Genomic DNA, 10,875 nt, shown 5'->3' with positions numbered 1-10,875 from the left:
AAACTGGTCTGAGTTTAGAAGAGCAGAAGCCCAGTTTTGTACTTTTAAGCTGATAAAACTTGACATTCAAAGGAGCTCTTATGTAGGTAGGTAACTAGGTATGTCATTCAAAAAAGAAGTCTCCAGGCTAGTAATTTAAGTGTGAGAATCATCAGCTTATAGGTGGTATATAAAATCGTGAGACTGAATGAAATGACCTAAGCAGTGTACACGGAAAAGAGATGTGGAAGGACCACAGGGCACATCAACCAAGTAGACGGAAATGCTAGAAACATACAACATAAACCTGGACACAACCTAACAATGTTTCAAGGAAAAACACTGGTTAAATGGCACCAATAGGTCAAATAAGATGAGAACTGAAAAAGGACCACTGGCGTTACTAACACAACCCTCTGGGCGTCTTTTTTTTTATTTTAAACCATAAATACATTTCTTTGATACTATGTCTCACTCTGTACCCCAGGCTGGAGTGTAGTGGCCCCATCATCATAGTTCACTGTAACCTCAAATTCCTGGGCTCAAGCGATTCTCTCGCCTCAGCCTCCCAAAGTACTGGGATTACAGGAATGAGCCACAGTGCCTGGCAAATTTCTTTTTCTTCCAACTACAACTCACTTATAAAATGTGCTCACTTCCCTAAAACAATGCCACCACACACCATAAAATTACATCACAAAGCTAAACATCACCCTAAACAATTTACCGTCTTGCACACACCTTCACACCATTTTAAGGTGTTGGGAATTTAAGGCAAAATATATCAACAGGATATTTAGCTTTTAAACTCTTTAAAAATAAAAATCCAACATAGTTTTCTTCTTTGGGACTTTAACCAGAAGCTAGAAAACCAGGAGTCATGCCAAATCTCTTACTCTTCTTGTTCGCCATACCATACCCATAACCAATGCCCCCTAATCTCTAATCCCATTATCTTTATCCAGACTACATTATCATTCCTTGGATTTTAACAGTTTCCTTATTTATGTCCTACTTCCTCTAAGCCATTTCCACACTATTAGAATGACATTTAAAAAAATGAAAATCTGATGTCACTGCCCAGTTTATAATTTTTCAATGGCTCAACTTTAGTTTTTGAATAAAATAGAAACTCCCTGGCATGGCATTCAAATCTCCATGATCTGGCCTTAACGCCAGATTCAGTTCAGCGCACTTCCTCTTAAAAAGCATCCTCTGTCCTCTTACTATCAGTTAGGTACCCACTTCTGCATGCTTTTATTTTTGTTAAAAGATGTGGTCTGTGTTGTCCAGGCTGGAGTACAGCGGTTATTCACAAGCACAATTATAGCACACTACAGCTTCAAACTCCTGGCCTCACATGATCGATCCTGTCTCAGCCTCCCAAGTAGCAGGGACTACAGGCACACACCATTGTGCCCTGCTTATTTTTGCATGCTCCTGTAGGATCTGTGCTTACAGCTAATCACATGGAGACATTATCTCATTCATCTGTCCCTCACTAGGCTGCGAGTCCCTTAAAACATAATGAACTATTATAGTTTAAACTATTATAGTTTTTTTATATCCCACAAACAGAACATAACTCATAACATAATGAATTTGTAGAATTAACAAGGAATAAATCAAACTGGACCTACAGTGAACAGCTTCCACACACTGACAGATAGCAGAACAGAAACAGCTCTCATACAATAGAGGGCATCAACAAAACTTGCACCTATTTAAAGAATTCCTCTTCTAGATAACCTCAGGACTTTCTCCTATTCTGTTTTCCTTTGAGTGTATCTTCAGTGTTCACTTTAGATTTTACTCTTTTGGCCTAAGGGAAGGGGCAAATATGTGATTTACCCTAGTACAGCACTTGAATATGCCTTTAAAAATCATTCTAATTATCCCCCAGCTTGAAATCTACTACAGCAACTCTAAAATGGTTAACAAAATATTCTGCTATAATAAATGAAATACTACAGGTTGCTAATATTCTTAAATCTTTGACTATCCGTATCCTTAGTAATCTCCAATTCTTGTGAATATATAGGATTCACCCCTTCTCACCATCCTCAGGGAACAGATTAGATTCCCCAATATCTATTCATAGCTGGGCCTCAAGCCAACATCTTAAAAGAGGACAGCCCTAGATCCTTCCTAATTTGGATGCAGAGATTAAGCAGATTTCCCTGCTTTCAGAGGTTAAAAAACTACCTTTTCTCAAATTTTTAAAAATCTTCCAGTGAGATAGCATGTCAATATTATAGCGTATCTAGCGTATCTCTTTCTAGTTTGTTTTGATTCATGTTAAATTTTAGTAAGTCTAAACAGAATACAATCCAGAAATGAAACCCAAGTAAGATTACACTAAATGACAGAAAACTGTCACTAATTTCTAATAATCTAAGAAAAGGGACTGCCTAATATTGTCCTTGTATTGCTGCTAATCATTAAAACAAGCCATTTTCATGCTCGAGTACAGGTAAACTTCAGCTGATCTTTCCAAGTATCAAAAATTCTCAAATCAGCTAAAGTTAACTGGAAACTCGTTATTCCATTATTTTACAAATAACTGAGGTGGTCTCCCTTGTGAAACATCTCGAGGTGTACATACAAAAGGCTTAACCCAAACACCTCCAGAAGCTATGACCTATACCACATCAACTGAACTAAATGTGTTTATTTCCTATCTTTGTAACGAATCCAAGTGGACCTCACACCTCTTACCATCACCCAGGAAGGGTGTGCATCTGTTCCGAAGGCCCCCCTGGCTCCAGGTCATCCTGGTTGCTGCTGCTCCAGGCTGGGCATCCATGTTGCTGCAGCTTGTGGTTTGTGAGGGGTGGTGTACAGGAAAAGCAGGATGGGATTTCAAGGGAAACAGGAGAAAGATGGCTTTCTGGGAAAATGCCATCACTATCATAGGTGTTAAGTAGTACCACACACATTTTATTGCAGCACAGTTTAAAAATTTAACAAATGAAAGATTAAAAATAAAAAAACAAAAATAAAAAAAATTAAAAATACAGACGTCCAGAGAAGCTCTAAAACAGTTAAGTTAAAGATTAGGAAAAATAAGGTCATAGACTTAACAGCCAGTAAAATTCTTTCCAGTGTGGGGAAGGGGATGGGGGCAGGGGGTGGGGTTGGGAGAGAAAAGGTTTACGTGATCAATCCACTTAAAAATGCTAATGCCTTCGCTTTCTCTCCCAAGATGCAAAACTCCAAAGTCAATCAGGAGGCCGGAGAAATTCTTATGAACATTCAGAAAAACTCGATTTTAATCCGGTTAAAAATCATCAGTGTCATTATCATCATCATCATCACCATCATAAGTATAATAATAGTAATAAATAATAGTAACTAGTAACAACAATAAAAAGGAAATCAGCGGAAAGTCAGGAAAAATGTAAAAAAAAAATTGGAATAACTTACTGTAGCTGAAGATCAAAAAAATCTCACTGTAAAAAAACAAAAATAAAAATAGCCCAGATTAGAAAAACGGGAGGTGCAAAAATGTCAAGTCAGTAAAGTTCATTTCTTTTCTCTTTCCAAAAGCAGTTTCCACAAAAACCGCAAGGATAAAGTTCTCAGTAGCAGACAAGCAAAGCCCTTTTCACATCATCAATCAATCTTAAAAATACACGAGGAAGTAGAGAGGTCAGTTTATAAGAGGCTAAAAGGCTCCTCCTCCTCTAACCCAACTGCTGCAGAAAAAATAGAAATAGCAATTTTAAAAATTACATCTTAAATCCAGGTCCCGTTTTTGGAAACAATTAAAAAAAAAACACCTGTACATTTGCCATAGTGCACACCAAGTTGCATCATTATGTTTAAAATGTCTTTATAAAATCAGTTTTGGAATGGGAATGTGTGTGTTCTGGAAGGGTGGGGAAGGGAAGTTAAAAATCAAAGCTGAGCTCCAGTGAGTAGGGATGGGGTTCGCCTTGCTGCCCTGTGAAAGGAGAAGGGACAGATTGAGTCAGAGTTCCTCAGAAATGTTGTGCCCTAAACCCCCAAGACAGAATTATCTGTCTGTTGCATCTAACACATTTTGGTAAAGCATAACATTCCACTGGGATGGGAGTAGCCTCTATAGAATCATCACCTCTACCAGTGAGTCTTCACAATTCTTCAACATGGACAGATGACTAAAATTAATTAAATATATTCAGTATAAGTATACCCTTAAGGGTGTCAAAAAAAGGTCTACATCAGTCATCCTGATCAGCAGTTTGGGGCAAAGAAAATACAGAAAAACTAGGCCAACAAATAGAGATGAAGAAGTGAGCAAATGTCAAATACTGAGATTATGAAAGCAAGCAGATTCATGGGTTTTAAACTTTAAAAAGTCCATGTAGTTTTTACTATGAGTAATAGACTGAAGGTGAATAGTCTACCATGAAGATATACACTAGAGATGACTCAGCTATTCTCAGAATCAGTGAGTGATCCAACCACAAGACCTAACAGAATCTACAGTAAGGGGAAAAGATGTTTTAAATAAGGAGCACACTATTCCACCACTCACTGACAGAATTAAAAAACATATACAGATGAAGGAAAAAAGATTAACTAAAATGATTATTGAATATTTAATGTCATAAAACACATGAAAAAAAATTGTGATCCTTATGGAGTTTCTTACGTTTCCTGTGGTCCACTGTCTACCAACTAGTATATATACCTAATTCCAAGAAAAATAATACACATGACAAACTGGCTGTTTCATCAGCTAAAACAAGAACTGTTATCAGACTGTAACTCATTGTGTAAATAAGAATGAATTGGCTGCATTCACATTTCAATATTAAGTTGTGAGGTTTTATTCTCCTTGACAAATTTCACAAACTAAAATGTTTTAAACTGAGATTTTTAAAGGCGTCCCCTGAGCCAACTACTACGTATGAATGACTACAGAAGAACAGGTACTGTAATTTAAACTGTAATTTTTTTTTAAAATAGCAGACCAGTTTAGGCATATTAACTTGTGTATCTGGGTAGTGTGGAACTGTAGAAAATGTACATTTGAATGTTATTTCCTTTGAGTCAGTGTTTAGGAAGTACACTTATGATGAAATACTCAGTTTTCTTATTTGGATTAATAGTCTGAACCTGGTATCTACATTTTCAGGTCTAGGTTAACTTTACAGCTCAACCACAAATTCCTCGCACATGTGCCACAAGACGTAAGCTTAAAAAGAAACAGTAATGTGAAAAGAAAGCATTTATATCTTTCAAAGTCAAGAAATTAAGATACCTCCCAAGATGGTAAACTGATGAACTGCCACTCATAAAAAGACCAAACAACTTTGCACCTAAATGTAATGGTTTTCAATTAAGAGTATATCTAGATGATTCAAAGACATGGTTTAAAAAAAAAATAGAACACCCCAAGATTATCCTCTGGTTTGGATCCCTTCTTCTAAAGGGGTACTTCTGGGAGTGAGTTATGTCAACCAACAGCAGGGGCATCATCACTGGCACTTACTAGAAATGCAAATTCTCAGGCCCTACCCAGACTTACTCAATTAGAAACCCTAATGGTGAAGACCCTAGCAATCTGTTTCAACAAGCCCTCTTGCTGATTCTGGTAAGTTCATGTTTGTGAACCACTGTGAAGTTTAAAAAGCTTAATAAACCTTTTCATTCCCTAGTTAAGAATCAACTCTTTAAACAAAGTACCTCATCCTTCCAATGTATGGCAGATGCAAGACTGAGCACCAAGGCTTCAAATACTACTTTCCTGATACAATATAAATAATCTAAGAACATTATAACCTAACATAGTAAATGCAAAGCAATTTTTTTTGGTTTATAAACCCAAAATTTCCAGTATCAAAGATAACACCTGCAGTGATGCTACACCTAGCAGTTCTGGTTCTTGCCTTGGATAACCCTGTAGTGAATCTAATTGTACAAAGCCATAATCTTCCCTGTTACCAATGAGAATAAATGAGTATACATATTAAGTATGAGCAAATAATGCTCCCAAAGACAACTACAAATACAATTACTTGAAGACTGAGTATTTCAGTTAAGGCAGTTGTTAATATTAATTACTATTTTAGAAAACTGTTTTTAATAATAAAACTACTTCTACATACTTTTCAGCTTCCTGGCAACAAATAACTTGAGTTAAAGAAAGAAGTCTAAGCCTCCTTATTTTATAGCTATAAAACTAAAACCCAGAAGTTTAAATGATTTGTCTAACACAGACAATGATCATCAGGAAGGATTAAAATCTAGTTCTCCTAACTGGAGGCCAGGATTCTTTCCAACTGTTACACCCCTCAGTTATAACTAAACCTTTAAGATTGGCACAATTAGCTATTTGAGTTCATTCTTTGTTTCTAACAGCCATTAGGTCCAAAACAGGGCTGAATGCTACATCAAAGCCTCTAGAGATCTAATTACAAACACAAGCTATGTTAAAACTCTCTACAGGACTAGCAAACCACCACGTATGCCCAAGTGGCACAAGGATGGGAAAAGGTCAGAAAACCTGCAACTTAGTCATCCTTCTTAAACCCTTCCTCTCTAGCCAATATGAAAATGTTACTAATGCCTACCTCGTTGAGAGCATCTAGAATTTTCTGACATTAATTCTGTGGCCAAATAGTTCCTAATAGATATTATGAGTTAATGAGGAATTTTTGTCACCCTGATACACGCTGATCCCAGGGAACCAATATTTCTAACACCTCACAGGCAAGAAAAGTGCCCTTCAATTAATGTCAACTCATCAGTAACTATTCTTAAATACTATTTCTGGCATTTCTTTGCCAACAATTATTTTTATTAAATAGACAATTTCCTAATTGACTAATTACTGCCCTTACCTAACTTCTGACAGTTCAGCAGAATAATAAACTTTAGTTTTAAACCCATATAAAATATGAATGTTTAGGCCTCAAAGGAGGGGTGGCAATGTTTTTGACCCCTATTTTACTTACTCCCGGCCTCAAGCCATCCCCCCACCTCAGCCTCCCCAGTAGCTGGGATTACACCATGGCAGCCCAGGCATGAATTTCTTATCCTGTAGTATTGGTTTAAACTGTGCTTAACGACATTAGTTTTTGTGAGAATAGCACATTGTGAAAAGTAAAAATCAACCAATCTTACAGAAGGATTAACAAAAAAAAGCAATTTCCTACATATGCGACTGTGCTGTTTGTTTAGAATCTATGTCATTTTTTTTAACTTAGCAAAAAACGTTAATGATATTTCAGCACCTAGCGAATAGTAGGCATTGCAATACCTGCTTAATAAAAACGCAGCTGTGCATTTTGCCAAAGTTTAGACAGCCGGGAAAATTAATGCCAGAATATCATGAAAGTCAAATTTTGTCACCTTGGGAAGATACGTTTATATATTTTTCCTAACTGCAGTTTGGGAATTTCCATTTACCTCGTGGTTTCTATAATCGGGTTATTGTAAAGATTAAAACATAGTACTTTTAGAACCTAGTATTCCAATAACGAGGTAAAACCACTTGACTAACCTAGTGGTCAAATTCCTTTTTAGTTCTGCTACAGACTTAATAAGACCCTGGCAACCAACACACTCGTGCCTCGGTTTCTGAAAAAAACAGTAATACCTACCTCAAGCAAAGTTCCACTAACTTATATATTTCAGTGTTTTGTAACCTGCAGATAAAGAGTAAGTGAGTTATAATTATTACTGTTAATACAATTATATCACAATATTTCCTTTTACCAATAGAATTGAAAATACTTCGAGGTCCATCATTTGCTCATAGAGGAATAAAATAAAAAGTAATCAGTAAAATATTAAATCTATTGTTAAAACATTATCCTTACGCCATGCGTTACGCTTCAGAATTTAAAGGTTCGCGGTACATCTATTTGGTAACCCTTCCCCATCCCTCCCCAATTTTTAAATTTAAAAGCATGGTGACAATAGAAGGCAGCGGCGCTCCATTAACTTCAGCTATATTAATAAGCATCTCGATCGTCACTTTCATGAAGTCCTCACGGTCCTCACGGTCGTAGAAAATCAAAGAAAAGCAGCGTTAACACAGAAAACGAACGAAAAAAGGACATTTTCCCTGCTCATAGTGGCCTAGAGGACACTAGGTTAAGTCTACGCAGAGGCTGAGGCCTGTAAAACCCTCTCCCGCTTCAGACCTAATCCCTCAATGCAAACAGAATAAATGAGGGCCTGGTGGGGGGAAGGGTTCCCTCGTCTTCTCTCCCACACCATCTCGCGCCCGAGGAACCCAGCGCCTTCCCAGCGTCTGCCCCCTCCACTTACCAGGAGTGCGGAGGGAGAAGAGATTCGATTCTGAGTCTCCTACTCCCGGGTTCCACGTGAAGAAGCCGAGTGCTGCTCGAGGTCGACAACGCGGCCGCAACCGCTCAGTCTTCGCCTCTCCACAAAATGGCCCCCGAATCTCCTCTGCCGCCGAGGCGAAGGCCTAGTCCCCGCCCCATTCCCGAGAACCTTCTTATTGGCTGTGCGTTTTCTCGCTCCCGCTCCTAATTAGACAGTTCTACCGCTCTTCACAATTCTGTCCAATCAGAATTAGCAGTGGATTAGCCTAAGCAAGCGAATTTCCACATGCGTGAGAGAAGCTAGTTTATAACTGGTTATATTTCCTGTCATTTATTGCTCGAGGACTGCTTATTGGCCACTGTACCGGATGAAGTTCTGGGTGGAAATTCGCCTTTGTATCGCGCACCACTTCACATCCGGGCATCCGCGAGGTCTGATTGGCGGCTGCAATGTCCTATCTCTGCTCCTTAGAGGGCCTAGCAGAAGTTCCGCCCAGTTCTCGGAATTCCATCGGCGCGGGGGTGGGGTAGGGGTTGAGGCGTGTCGTCTAGTAGTGAGCAAGCGCGGGACCTGCCCTAGCTCCGGGCTTCAGAAAAAGAAAAAGCGCCAAATGAGGCCTGCCTCGTGCAGTGTGGATAAAGAAAGGGGTTTTTTTTCTCGCATGTTTTTATTTTAAAAAAGAAAGGACTTTTCTTCGAATGAGGAGGGAGCAGTGATGACTAGGCAGTATTAAACTGTAGAAAACTAACAGGCCCTGCAGTTTTTCCAACCCCGGATTTCTTTTCAATTCCAAGACAATATTTCAGCTGCCTCAGCCTGTCAAGTCCTTTTCAGACAATACATACTGCACCCAAACCAACTGCCTTCCTTATTCCTCTCCAATACAAAAAAGTAAAGAAAGTATAAAATGCTGGCCTGGAATACTGCAGCGCCCATGCTCCGTCCCAAATTCTCTCCCTAATATCCTACCTTCCAGCCAAATTGACCTATCCCTCCGAATGTGGTCCCTTAATTCTCATCCTGAAGTGACTTGTCTCCCACCTAATCCCTCCGGCCATCTCCTGCTAACCCCTTTGGTTATATTACAGGAGCCGTTCACACAGTGAGTGAACTGGGACCAACTCTATTAAGAAGGGGATTTCTATGTGGTGTTGGGGAAAAGTGGATAAAGCAAGATACAAAACACTATCTAGATAATCTAATTTCATTTGTATGTATTTTTAAAGGATATACGTATATGTGAATGCAGTTTTTATGCATTAGTCTTTAATTCTGAATTCTAGAGAGAGTCACAAGAAAGGTAGCCACCTTTGGGGAGAGAACCTTTTAACTTTTTTATTGGTACCCTTTCTATACTGTTGGAATTTTGTTTTTTCTGTATACGTGTATTGCTTTAAACTATTAATTTAAAAAGCAAAAACCAAAAAGCATAGAAGAAAAATATACTAAAGTGTTAATAGTGGTTCTCTCCTGATGGGGGAATTACATGTGATTTTTATTTAATTATTTTGTATTTTTTTGTATTTTCTACACCCTCTGCTTTGAACAAGTAATCGAAGGAAGAACATCCTGTAAGTGCTTGAAGCCTCAACTCAATTGCCATGTTGCAATTTATTTAAAATTGCTTCATACCACTGTGGTTAATTTTACACTCTTTTTCTCCCCTCCTGGATGGTAAGTTTTTTGATGAGAGTTTAATTCTTACTCCTCTCTATATTTCTCTTGTGTACTACCTGTTACAGGACCTTAAACAAAAAGCGTTTGAAATATATATTAAATGAATCATTAACTTTTATTTGTCAGGGGAAATTGCTATTTTTCCAGGACAAGCAGATAGACTGTCCTTTTTTTATTGTATAGTTTATCTAGCACTGACTCAGAGAGGCCTAGAAGCTATGAGGCCTAGTTGACACTAATTCATGTAATTCTTGACTTAAGTAAACAAAAATAAAACTAACCTGTTTTATTACTCACTGTTTTTGTCGAATAAAAATGTCTACAAGATGTTAATGAAAACTACCTATTTTCGTTTTACCAGAAATCAGTTTTACTGCATGGTCTATGTCACGTCCTACTTATCAGCCAGCACTGTATTTACTGCAAGAGAAATACTTAAGAGATAGCATTCATATTTTCAATGAGTTCAGCCCTATGCTAGGTACGCTAGAAGTGGAGGATACAGAAAGAATTAACAACCAATCCCTCCATTAAGTAACTTAGAATTTACTAGGGATGAGAAAACAAGGGGAGAAATCGCATAATGGAAGGCAGAATGCTAAGCCTCAGGTAGATGATAAACATTCATGACTTCTAGTTTTGAGGTTCTGTTAACCTAGATGGGTAAGGTATGGAAGTTCCCTTGATCTCTTCTGCCTACTCTAAACACACTTACAGTTCTAAAGTTGAATGTTCCTATTGGGTGACTGAACTTTTGTTTTCAACTCAAGAAATAACTCCCTGTGAAGAAGGAGTCATGTGGCTTGAAAGAATTATCTGAATAATGCATTCTCTGCAACTCTCCCTTCTCCCAATTCCAAGCCACCTATCAAAAAGGAAAAGAAAGGAAAAGCAGCAACAGGTATGAAAGGCCTAGTTTACTTTTTACCT

At 38.0% G+C, this 10,875-nt stretch overlaps 1 protein-coding gene across 8 annotated transcripts in view; it reads right to left on the bottom strand.

Annotated features, from left to right (window-relative positions):
- Nucleotides 1–8,382, bottom strand: part of HNRNPC (heterogeneous nuclear ribonucleoprotein C (C1/C2)) — a 71,392-nt gene extending 63,010 nt beyond the window's left edge. For 4 of the 8 annotated variants that reach the window (XM_012649342.1, XM_012649346.1, XM_012649347.1 and 1 more), the window contains exon 1: nt 8,248–8,382. The gene's annotated coding sequence lies outside the window, so the exon portion shown is untranslated. Of the gene's footprint in view, nt 1–2,697; nt 2,916–3,405; nt 3,432–7,574; nt 7,620–8,247 lie in introns of those variants that run through there. The other 4 variants (XM_012649343.1, XM_012649348.1, XM_012649344.1 and 1 more) reach the window with 3 other exon arrangements.
- Between the last annotated feature and the right edge of the window lie 2,493 nt (nt 8,383–10,875).

The sequence above is a fragment of the Propithecus coquereli genome, unplaced genomic scaffold, assembly GCF_000956105.1.
Source record: "Propithecus coquereli isolate 6110/MARCELLA unplaced genomic scaffold, Pcoq_1.0 Scaffold3, whole genome shotgun sequence".
NCBI lineage: Eukaryota > Metazoa > Chordata > Mammalia > Primates > Indriidae > Propithecus > Propithecus coquereli.
The sequence above is the reverse complement of the archived record's forward strand: the minus strand, read 5'-3'. Positions and strand labels throughout refer to the sequence as shown.